The 11528-nt window shown below is 55.8% G+C and overlaps 1 long non-coding RNA gene across 1 annotated transcript; it reads right to left on the bottom strand.

The window, feature by feature from the left end:
* Positions 1–7971: 7971 nt before the first annotated feature.
* LOC147971729 (uncharacterized) lies at positions 7972–9854 on the bottom strand. The gene is made up of 2 exons (XR_015604808.1): positions 9100–9854; positions 7972–8331 (listed from the first exon to the last, which is right to left on the bottom strand). It is a non-coding gene; the product is annotated as an uncharacterized LOC147971729 (long non-coding RNA).
* Between the last annotated feature and the right edge of the window lie 1674 nt (positions 9855–11528).

Here is an 11528-nt window from a genome sequence, read left to right as displayed (position 1 = left end):
TTTGCTCCGGCAAGCTTGCCGGGGAACGTCAAGCTCCGGCAGAGCCGCAGGTTCTCGCCGTAGAAGCGGACGTTCCCGCAGTGACAGATTTGCCTTACGCTGAGGAGCAGTCTGCTCCGGCAAGCCCCAGGGTTTGTTCCGTTGAAGCAGAAGCTCCCGACAAGTTTTGCTCCGGCAAGCTTGCCGGGGAACGTCAAGCTCCGGCAGAGCCGCAGGTTCTCGCCGTAGAAGCGGATATTCCCGCAGCAACAGATTTGTCTTTAGTCCTTGTTGTCGAGCCACAAGCTCCAGCATGGGCACAGCAGATTGTCCATTTCCTTCAAACAGGAGAACTTCTCGAAGAGCAAGAAGAAGCGGAAAGAGTAGCCCAGCAGTCAAGTATGTACCAGTTCGTCGACAAGACACTGTACAGAAGAAGACTCAACGGTGTGAAATTGAAGTGTATTCACCGGGAAGACGGACAAAAGCTGTTGGCAGAGATACATGGAGGCATATGTGGTCACCACATTGGCGCAAGAGCACTTGCCGGCAAAGCTTTCCGGCAAGGTTTCTTTTGGCCGACAGCCCTCCAGGATGCAACTGCACAAGTAACCAAGTGTGAAGCGTGCCAGTTCCATTCCAAACAGATACACCAACCAGCTCAAGCTCTCCAGACGATCCCTTTATCCTGGCCATTTTTGGTCTGGGGGCTCGATATCCTCGGCCCCTTTCCCCGAGCAGTCGGGGGCTTTGAGTACTTGTACGTTGCAATCGACAAGTTCACAAAGTGGCCGGAAGTGGAGCCAGTGAGGAAGGTGATAGCACAGTCACCAGTCAAGTTCTTCAGGTCGATTGTTTACCGCTTCGGGATCCCCAACAGGATAATCATCAACAACGATACACAATTCACGAGCCGCACCTTCATGCAGTACGTCCAAGATCTTGGCGCCAAGGTCTGCTTCGCTTCTGGTGCTCACCCGAGAAGCAACGGTCAAGCGGAGAGGGCAAATGCTGAAGTGCTGCGCGGGCTCAAGACCAGAACTTTCGACAGGCTGCACAAGTGCGGAAGAAACTGGATCGAGGAGCTGCCGGTGGCTCTTTGGTCGATCAGGACGACGCCAAATCGAGCCACTGGCCAGACACCTTTCGCTCTAGTCTATGGAGCAGAGGCAGTTATCCCCACGGAACTCGTATACGGGTCACCTCGAGTGCTCGCTTATGATGAGCTCGAGCAAGAGCAGCTGCGACAAGATGACGCGCTGCTCCTCGAGGAAGACCGTCTTCAGGCTGCTGTGTGAGCTGCTCGCTATCAGCAAGCTTTGCGCCACTACCATAGCCGCAAAGTTAATGCCAGAAGTCTTGAGGAAGGCGACCTTGTTCTTCGGCATGTTCAGTCCGCCAAGAATTCCAACAAGTTGACGCCGAAGTGGGAAGGCCCTTACCGGGTGAAACGAGTCACTAGGCCTGGCGCTGTCCGCCTTGAGACCGAAGATGGCATTCCGGTGAGCAACTCCTGGAACATTGAGCATCTTCGTAAGTTTTACCCGTAAGGCGCGGTTGCCGGAACCTGTTCCGGCAACCACCTTTTGTACAAGTCTTGCCGCTGTTGCATGTAATCCTTTGTACAAAGCCGGGCGCAGACCCCATGCATAAGTAAAGCTCACGTGCTCAGCACATTTTGTCAATTTCAAGCTTTCTATTTTATGCATGTGTTATCTGACACTTTGTGCAGCACCTAAACCCCGGTAAGCAATAACGAGCCGTAAGGCTCCATATCTTTATTTTCTCTTCTTTCTTTTTTCTCAAGGAAAGAAAGGTTCCCTCGCCCACAAGTTTGCCGGGGAGGAAAGGAGAAGACGATGGTATGGACCAGGCGTCGTTCAAGAAAGTTTCACCTTGCCGGGAAGCAAGCAACAGAAAAGCTAAATTGCCAAAGTTTGAGCAATCAGATTTTTTAAATTTTAAGTTATCTCCCTTGAACGACCGCACTTTGTATGGAAAACCTGTGCGTGGAGGAACCAACTCGTAGCTAGTTGCGTCTTTACTTTGTTTCGAGTCCGCTCAACAACTTAAGTGAGCTGCTAGCGCCCTTACTTTGCTTCGAGTCTGCTCAGCAACTTAAGTGAGTCGCTAGCGCCCTTACTTTGTTTCGAGTTCGCTCAGCAACTTAAGTGAGCTGCAACTAGTTGCGACAAGGTTTCTTGCCGGTAGCAGCACCGCCAGCAGGCTGTTGACATCCCGCACTCAGCGCTCGCGGCCTAGGTGCCTGCACCGGCAAGTTCCCTAAAAGCGTAGGGTAAAAAGACATACAAAGGGAGGGATCAAGTAAAGGGAATAACATTGCAATCATTCCATAGAACAAAGCTATATTACAAAGATACCTTGTCGCAGCTCTAATAGATTGTTTTCATGACATGATAAACAGCGACAAGGAAAGAAGAAATGGGCGGCCTAATCTACGCGATCGCCTTCGACCCTCTTGATCCCGCTCACCTTGTCCACAATGGGTGCGACAAGGGCCTTGAGCTCCTCCAGATCAGCTTCCGGCGGCAAGGTCCTGAGGATATTGGTGAGGCGGAGGCCCGGATTGCGGAAGGCCACCTTCATCAATACTTTCTGAAGAGCTCCCGCGCAGATCTTGCGCGACTCGTCGGCCAGCTGCTTGGGGATCCTTTCCCGGAGCCGCTGAAGGGCCGTCGCCACGCCCTTGAAGAACAGGACGAGCTTGGCGCTGGGTTGGAGGTTGTCGTCGGAGGGATACCCGAGATCCTCCATCCCCAGCTGCGCCAGCTCCTTGTCGATGTTTGTGGCGGTATTCACAAGACTCTCCGTCCAGTGCGTCACGGTCTCCCTGAAGGCGTTCTGGGCGGCGGCAGCACTCTCCAGCAGCGCCTTGTCGGCCTTGATTTCCTCCTTCAAGGCCGCCTCCCGCTTCTTGGCGCTGTCCAGAGTCTTGGTCAAAGTGGTTAGCTTCAACTCAAGATCCACGTTGGAGACCTTGGCGGCGCTGAGCTCTCTGCCCTTCTCGGCGAGATCGGCTTCTAGCTGCGCCACCTTCGTCTTCAACTCCTCCTTGGCGGCCTCGGCGGCGGCGGCATCCTCTGCTTGTTTGAGGGCTTCGCCGAGTTTTCCCTCGTGCGCGGCAAGCTCCTCCTCGTGGGAGTCGAGATTGACCTTCCGCTGCGCCAGTTCGCCCTCCTCCGTGGCTAGCTTCACAGCGGCAAGACGCTGCCGCTCTTCGGCTTCGGCCTTCTCAAGGAGGAAGGCCTTCTGCGCTTCGGCAAGCTGCTCCCGCTCCTCCGCCAGGGATCGGAGGGCTTCCCGGTGGAAACCCCCGAGCTCTTCTGCGCGCTTTTCGATGTCAGCTCCCGCCTTCGCGACAGGTGCCTCGCGGGATTCCAGCTTGGCTTGCCGCGCGCGGTAGAGCGACATCAACTTCCGCAGCAGCCGCTCTTCTTCGGGCTCGTTGCTACTGCTGCTTGGCGCGTCGACCAGCGTCAGCCCCGCGGAGGCGAGCACTTCTCCGTCGAAGATCTCCCCCTCGACCGGCGCCCTGGAGTTCGATGCCCAGGGAAGATTGATGAAGACGTCGTCGCCGGCCTTCAAGTAAACGCCCGGCTGGGGCTCCTCGGAGCTTGGCGCTGCGGCTTCGGCGGACGGGTCGGCGGTCGGTGTAGCGCCTGGCGCTCCTGCGGCCTCAGGGCCGTCAGTACGATCGCCAGATCCCTTGCCAGTTGCTGCGGCGGCACCCTTGGCGGCCCCGGCGCCGGCAGGATTGCCAGCGCCGGCTGCTTCTTCGGCGGCGACCTCGGTCTCCATCTGCCCCGCAGCGGATGGATCTGACGGCCGGAAAAGGGGAAAAGAGTCAAACAAAATCCAGCGAAAACCCAGAAAGATCAAGAAAAGAAGAATCCGAGGGAAGTTTTGAAGCAAGAGGAGTACCTGCACTAGGCTCTGCAGTCGTGGTCTCCGCCGTCGGGGGGCCGCTGGTGCTGTCTCTCGCCGGAGAACCCTCCCTTGCCGGAGACTTCTCCCTCACCGGGAAGCCTTCCCTTGTCGGAGAATTCTCCCTTGTCGGGGGATTCTCCCTTGGCTCCTGGTGGGGGTGCTCGGCTCCTACACAAGTCAACAAGCAGATATCAGCAAAGACAAGTACCCAAGCGCGCCTCGCAGCAGAAAGTAAATCATACACTTACGCTGGGGGCTGCCCTGGAGGAAAGTCGCCGGGTCCGGCAAGGTTGTCTCGGGCGCGCCACCTGCTGTTGCAGTGGGCTCGTCCTCGATGACGATCACCGGGTCCTTGGCCCTATTTGCCGCTCTCTGGGCCAGAGTCCTAAAGAGGGACAAGTTCAGAGAAAAGCAAGTGAGATACAAGACAAAACAGCAAGAATTGAAGAAACGCAAGTACAGCAAGAGAAGCTTACTCTTCTTCTTCCTCCTCGTCGGAGCTGAACGCGGAGAAGTCGAAGTCCGGCGCGCGACCGGCGCGAGGAGGCGGAGGAGAAGCTTCCCTTGGCCGCTTGGCGGGAGCAGTGGCGGTGGTCTGAGACGACCCCGCTCCGGCTACCGGCGCAGCGTGAGCAACGGCAGGAACTGAAGCGGTGGTCCGGCTAGACTCCGCTCCAGTTGCCGTCGCCGCATGAGGCGCTCCCGCGGCACCGGTGGTTGCCGCGGTGGAGCGCGTCACGCGGCGTGGCGACTGTTGACCCGCTTGCCGCTCCGCCACGTCACCGGCCTTGCGGAGACGCCTTCTTGGTGGGGATGGAGGCTCTGCTTGCGGCGAGCTGCCTGAAGATGAGGAGGAAGAAGAGTTGATGTCCAGCGAGCCGCTCGTATCCTTGGCGGGCTCGCTTGGCTCGGCGTCACGCCCGGCAAGCTCCTTCTTGCCGGCGGGCTCCCCTCGCTCGGCATGGCTTGCCGCCTCTACTGCATCTGCCTCCTCCACGGTGAATCCAAATTCACCTGCGGCTGCGGCTGCCGCCGCCTCTTCCACCCTAGTGGCGATGAGTGCAAGCTCCGCATCGGTGGTGTCGCGGGTGAGGCCCTTCTTCTCGTCAGAGCGGATCGGCACTTCCACCAAGTCATCGAAGAACTGCTGCACGACGTCGTCTGCGGGCTCCTGCCAAGTCGGCACAATTCCGTGCGAGTCGCACTCCGGCATCATTGCACGGATGCGGTCGAGTGAGGAATTGTTGCACAGCGGAACGACGCCCCCCAGCAACCTGAAGACCTCGGGATGTTGGGGGTCATACTTGAAGAGCTCCTAAAGCATCGCGTTGAGCTCCAGGACTATGAAGTTGTAATTGAGGCCCGGCCGCAGCCTCATGATATCTGCCGCATTCTTGAACTCCCAAGTAGGCCTCCCCCGTTCCTGCAGGGGGCGATGCGGCGGCGAAGGAAGTCTGCACCAACAGCGCCAACAGTTAGCCCGGCAAGCCTGAGACGCAGGATCCTGGTGACGGCAATCTTCAGCCTGTCATCTTCTGGGGCCACGTCACTCCAATCGCTGCCGCGCGCTACTGGGGTTTTGCGCCGGGTGGTGAATGGCTGCAGGTTCTCCTCGTCAATCCAGCACCAATCTGCCCTCCACTCCTCCCACTTGCCGCGGAATTCTCCCTCCAGATACGTCTCCTTCTTGCCAGGCCTTGAGATCCAGGTGATTCCGCCGGATAGAGGCTCCCCTCTCTCTACTCGGGGTATGAAGAAATGGCGGAAGAGGGCTACACTGGGGTGGACTCCGACAAAGTTTTCGCAGAGATGTGCGAAAACTGCCATGGTCAGAACAACATTGGTGGTGAAGTCAAGGAGGTGGAATCCGTAGGTATTCATGATGTCGCAGAAGAATTCAGAGAAGGGCGGGCAGAGCCCGCAGTAGAAGAACAATGCGAAGACGGGGTATCCGTTTGGGGCCTTCTTCCAAGCGGCGGCGGGGAGTACCTTCGTGCGCGGATGCGCACGCGTCTCCGTCGACCAGAAAAGATAGTAGTTCTCCCTCAGCTCCTTCGCGCCAAGCTTGGGAGGGAAGACGGCCCGCTCCTTCCGCAGCGCCGCAAGCCGCTGCGCCTCGGTCGACTTCACGACCTTCCCCTTGTCGGCTTTTGGAGCCATGGCGGAAGCAGTGGAGGAGGTCGACGGCGTTGGTGGTGCTGGTGGCGATGTGGGGGCGGAGCGTTGCTCTCTCTCTCTCAGTTTTGGGAAGGCGAGGGAGCGGCGGAGATTTCTGAGATTGGAACGGCAACGGGCAAATGGGCGAACTGCCCCTGTTTCCTCTGCTTATAAAGAGGGAGGGGGCGGACGTTTCGCATTTCCGAATAAAGAAACCACCCACGACCTCTCTCACGACGCCGCATTCAACGCGTGCCGTTCGGGGAGGGCGCGGTGGATACGGAGAGAGATACGGCGTAACCTAGGCCGCGCGTGCCTGTGCTCTGTTTTGGGCCTGGCCCAACAGCGCTCGGCACCGTGTATGGCCCAGGCCCGGGGGCTCCTGTCGGTGTACTAGAGTAGGGGTACCCTAGTATCCCGAACTTGTGCACGGGCAGTCGCAGCGTCCCACGGCAAGGCTTGCCGGGTGATCGCCAAGGTCCTCCGTGGTTCCTTTGGAGCCATTCAAGAACAAAGTGTCCAAGCCAAGGAGACAAGACCCCGGCAAGAGGAGCTTGCCGGGAAGGCCACTCAAGGCATCTCAAGAAACTTTCCGTGGCGCACCTCGCGCCCCGGCAAGGCCCGGTGAGCGACAAGCTCCCGGACGCGACAAGACAACAACCGCGGCAAGGCGCTTGCCGCGACAAGCCACCGCTCCACGCCCGCGCTCCAGCACATCCACCAACGTGTCGCTCTGGGACCCTTCCAGGCGTACGTGGCGGGAGGCTGTGCGGCCAGGGGTGCGCGGTGGCAAGCGGCGCTGACAAGATTGCCATCGTGGCAAGCGGTGGCGTCCCTGACGGTCCCTTTTGCACTGTTTAGGCGACACAGACGGGCATTTAATGCCCTTGTCCCCTGCCGTCAGGGTTAGGTATGATACACTGTAGCAGGTAGCTGTACCTACTGCAGCACCTTTCCATTTTTACCCCTGTCTACGTTGCCACCTGTCGGTGACCCCTTGAGCATATAAAAGGAGGCCCATGCGCAACGTAGAGGGGGTTAGCTGATTCAAGTTAGCTAGCTCAGGGAATACTCACGCTCGGTTTAGTTAGCCGCTGGTGTGTACTGTGCACTCCGCGCTCCCAAGCAAGAAATCAATATAAACCACAAAGCAGGAGTAGGGTTTTACGCATCCGTGCGGCCCGAACCTGGGTAAACTGCTCGCGTGCCTCGCCTCGATCCGCTCTTCGCACGACCTCCGCCCTCACCGAATCGAAAGGGACTCGGCCCGCCGGTCCCATAGGTGTTCGTGGATCAGTCCCCCGACAGCTACTTTGCTGCATCATCCCTTCCTCTTCGGGGAAAACGAACGCAGTGCTCAAGGGGTAGCACAAGCTCTCACGGTCAACGAAGGATGTTCCTTCTCCCAGGAAGACCCGATCAGACTCGGAATCCCGGTTACAAGACATTTCAACAATGGTAAAACAAGACCAGCAAGACCGCCCAATGCGCCGACATCCCGATAGGAGCTGCACATATCTCGTTCTCAGGGCAACACCGGATGAGACATCCTACGAGTAAAACCAAACCTCAAGTTTCCCCGAGGTGGCCCCGCAGTCTACTCGGTTCGGACCAACACTTAGACAAGCACTCGCCCGGGGGGGCTTAAAATAAAGATGACCCTCAGGAGCACGACTCCCAAGGGAAAAGTAGGTGGTGGTGAGGCAAATGGTAAAACCAAGGTTGGGCCTGGGTGGAGGAGCTTTATTCAAAGCGAACTATCAAGGGGTTCCCATAACACCCAACTGCGTAAGGAACGCAAAATCAAGGAACATAACACCGGTATGACGGAAACTAGGGCGGCAAGAGTGGAACAAAACACCAGGCATAAGGCCGAGCCTTCCACCCTTTACCAAGTATATAGATGCATTAATATAAATAAGAGATATTGTGATATCCCAACATATCCATGTTCCAAACATGGAACAAACTTCATCTTCACCTGCAACTAGCAACGCTATAAGAGGGGCTGAGCAAAGCGGTAACATAGCCAAACAACGGTTTGCTAGGAAAGGTGGGTCAGAGGCTTGACATGGTAATATGGGAGGCATGATATAGCAAGTGGTAGGTATCGCGGCATAGCAATAGAGCGAGCAACTAGCAAGCCAAGATAGAAGTGATTTCGAGGGTATGGTCATCTTGACTGAGATCCCACAAGGAAGAAGAATGAGTCCATGAAGAAGACAAACGGACGAAGTCGAACGAATCCTCACAAACGCGAAGTTATCGGAACTAACCCGAAGAAGCAACACCGGAAAGAAGCAAACAATATAGTAAACAACCATCACATAAGCATGGCATGATGCGCAACCAAGTATGATGCATGTCCGGTTTAATGAGGCATGGCATGGCAATATGCACAAACAAAACTACAAATTAAGTGGAGCTCAATATGCAACGAGTTGCATAAGTACTCAACAATATTAAATGTTGGTTAGCATGGCAAGAGGTGAAGCATAAGTAAACTAGCTATCTAGTCAAATTTAAATGAGGCCGGAAATAACAAACAACAATTCTGGAAAATCCCCATATGCATATTATGAATTTGGTACTGTTCTGCCCTAAAGCCAATTTTAGAGTTGTTAAACATACAATATGATGCCACCATGTTAAACTAGGCATTTTTCTACCCCATTTACATATAAAGTTTATTAGATTTGGAGCTATGGTTATTTAGTTATGAATTAAATCATTTTAACATGGCAATAGGCAAATTATATGCAAACAACATTTAAACATTTTAAACATAGATGAAAGTTGCAAATTATGAAACTAGACAAAATTCTAAGCAAGTTACATATATAATTTATTTAGATCTGATGCACGGTTGTGGAGTTATTATATGCATGAATATGAGGGACCTATCTGTAAAACTGCAGCTCACTCGACAAATAGACAAATTCGTTCAGGAAAAAAACAACATGGGCTGAAACTGGCCGGACCCATAGTGCACAGGAGAGGGCTGGGGCTGCTCACCCAGCTGGGCCAGGCCCAGTCGGTTGGTGGAGAGGCCCAGGCAGGCCGGTTGCTGGGCCGTCCATGCGCTGTAGCTGGGCCGGGCCACGCGAGCAAGCGAGGAGGCCGCTCGTCATGCTCCTCGTCCTCCCGCACGAGCAGAGGAAGGGAGCGGCCATGGAAGGGGACGTCGAGGTCTCGATGTCGGGGGAGGAGGCCGTCACGGCGGGATCCGCGCAGGAAAAGAGTGGATCCGGTCTCGGGGCGCCGGATCTGGCCGGAGTTGGAACAAGGACGGCGGCGGACCAAGCTTCGGGCGCCCATGGAGGGGCTTCCATGGCAGAGAGAGGGAGAAAGGTTAGAGAGAAAACTACCCCAACAAATTAAGAGGGAGGAGAGGTAGGGAGGCCGGAGAGGACCTGGGCTGTGGTCGTCGGCAATGGGGCTCACCGGAGTGGGGAAACCGCGGTTGGCGCGGCGGCGAGGTCGACGAGGCAGCGGGCGGAGGCATGCGTGTGGCGGCGCGAGGCGCTTGCAGGTAGGGGCGCTCGGGAGGAGCTCAGGCCCAAATGGGCTCAGGGCGGGCTCCAGATGGGCTCTGGAGGGCTGCGGCGGTGGGAGGTGGTGGTGAGGCGACGTGGCGGCCTCCGGTTGGCCCGGGGCGCCGGCTGAGTGGCGGCTGACCGTTGGTGCGACGCCAAGTGGTGGCACAAGGCTTGCCGGCGCTGAAAACGACGCTAGCGGCGGCTGGAGGCAGGTGGAGGCGCGGAAAAAGAGGAGGGGAGGTTAGCTGCTGCCCAAAATGGCAAGGGGGAGGTTTAAATAGGAAAGGGAGGTTAGGATTAGGGTTAGGGTTAGGAGGGGTTTTGCTCCGTTTCCGGGCATCGGATCTCGATCCGATGGTCCGGGACGGAGGGATAAGTAGGTGGGCTGAATGTGGCTGTGCATAAGGCCTCGGGCTGAGAGGAGAGAAGAGAATAGCAGCTCGGCAACGGTTTCCGGAGACCGGAAACGTCCGACGAAAGACCGGCTATACTGCCGCTATAGTTATCCGTTGGGGCATCAAACGATCTCCGAATGCGATGAAATTTTACAGGCGTTCTATCTACACTATAACAACATTGCATGTCAACTTTCAACCCATTCCGAGAACATTTTTCGGCCACTTATAAAATACTATTTCGGACGTGCCGCGGGCGCGTGCAAGTGTGACTGGACTCAGAACGGACAACAGAGAGAATGAGGAGACCGGGACGGATGCAAGTTTTGAAAACATGAAGATGCAATGCACATGATGACATGGTAATATGCAACACGCAAACAAATGACAAGGCAACAATATTGAATAACTGGAAGACACCTGGCGCATCGGTCTCGGGGTGTCACATATCGCCTTAGTCCTCTTCGCCTCTTATTTGGTTGAAGGGCTTTGGGGCATTTCTGGCCCTGTGAGGAGTAGATTCTGATTTGCCCCGTCAGCGGAGGACGTGCTTGAGTTCAGCAGCACCTTCGGGTCCGCTGATCCCGTCTTCCTGCAGTTGGTATCTGGATCATGCCCATCGGTATCCATCTGTTCTGCCTCAGACTCGGTTGCATCCTCATGGTCATCATTTGTACCTCTCCCATGGCCTCGGCCTGCACGGCCCCCACGTCCTCGTTCTCTTCCACCTCGAGTACCTCCTCCTTCACCAGGGCCTCTCCCCGCCCCCTTGAACCAGGTGGCTTGTAAATCTTTGAAAACAAGTTTTCTTGGAGGATGAACCCCATCCCCACACTCCTTGAATAGATGGCCCAGGTGACCACAGACTGCACACCAGTCAGGAAGCCTCTCAAACTTCACCCAGAAAATCTCCCCGGTAACCTCTTACTTCCTCTTGACCACCAGCGACACCGCATTCTTGAGGGGTTTTGTGACATCTATCTTGACACGCACCCTACAGAAATTTCCTTCAGAATCAGGAGACCTTGGCTCAGCATATATGAATTCGCCCACTGTTGCCGACAGTGCTTTAACCTTGGAGAAATAACCATCCGGTAGGTCATGAATTTGCATCCGGATATCCAGCTTGTTGAGGCCTATGGTAGATGGTCGTGTGAAGCCATCGTAGGGAGCTATCACGACGGCCTTGCCCTTGAAAGCCCATGGCCCTCCTGCATGACTCGTTCCCAATCACCCAAGCACGAAAACTGCAGCGTGTAGAGATTTTCTTCAAGTGGTCGGATCTTCACGTCCTGCGCCAAATCCCAAGCCACCCTCATACTCCGGAAGAACCAATACTGACTGTATGTCTTGTTCGTGTGGATGCGCGCCATGGCCATCCACTTGGTAGCTTCAGCCAGCAGCTCATCCTCCTCAACGATCACGTCTTCCAGGGTTTCCTCATTGAGCCCAAGTTCCTTCATCATGGCTTCCAAACCGGTTTTGGAGCCTGAGCCAGACGCGCCTGTAT

Source organism: Triticum urartu, chromosome 5A, assembly GCF_056163025.1.
Source record: "Triticum urartu cultivar PI428250 chromosome 5A, HENAU_Tu73, whole genome shotgun sequence".
NCBI classification, from domain to species: domain Eukaryota; kingdom Viridiplantae; phylum Streptophyta; class Magnoliopsida; order Poales; family Poaceae; genus Triticum; species Triticum urartu.
This window is presented reverse-complemented; position numbering and strand designations above follow the sequence as displayed.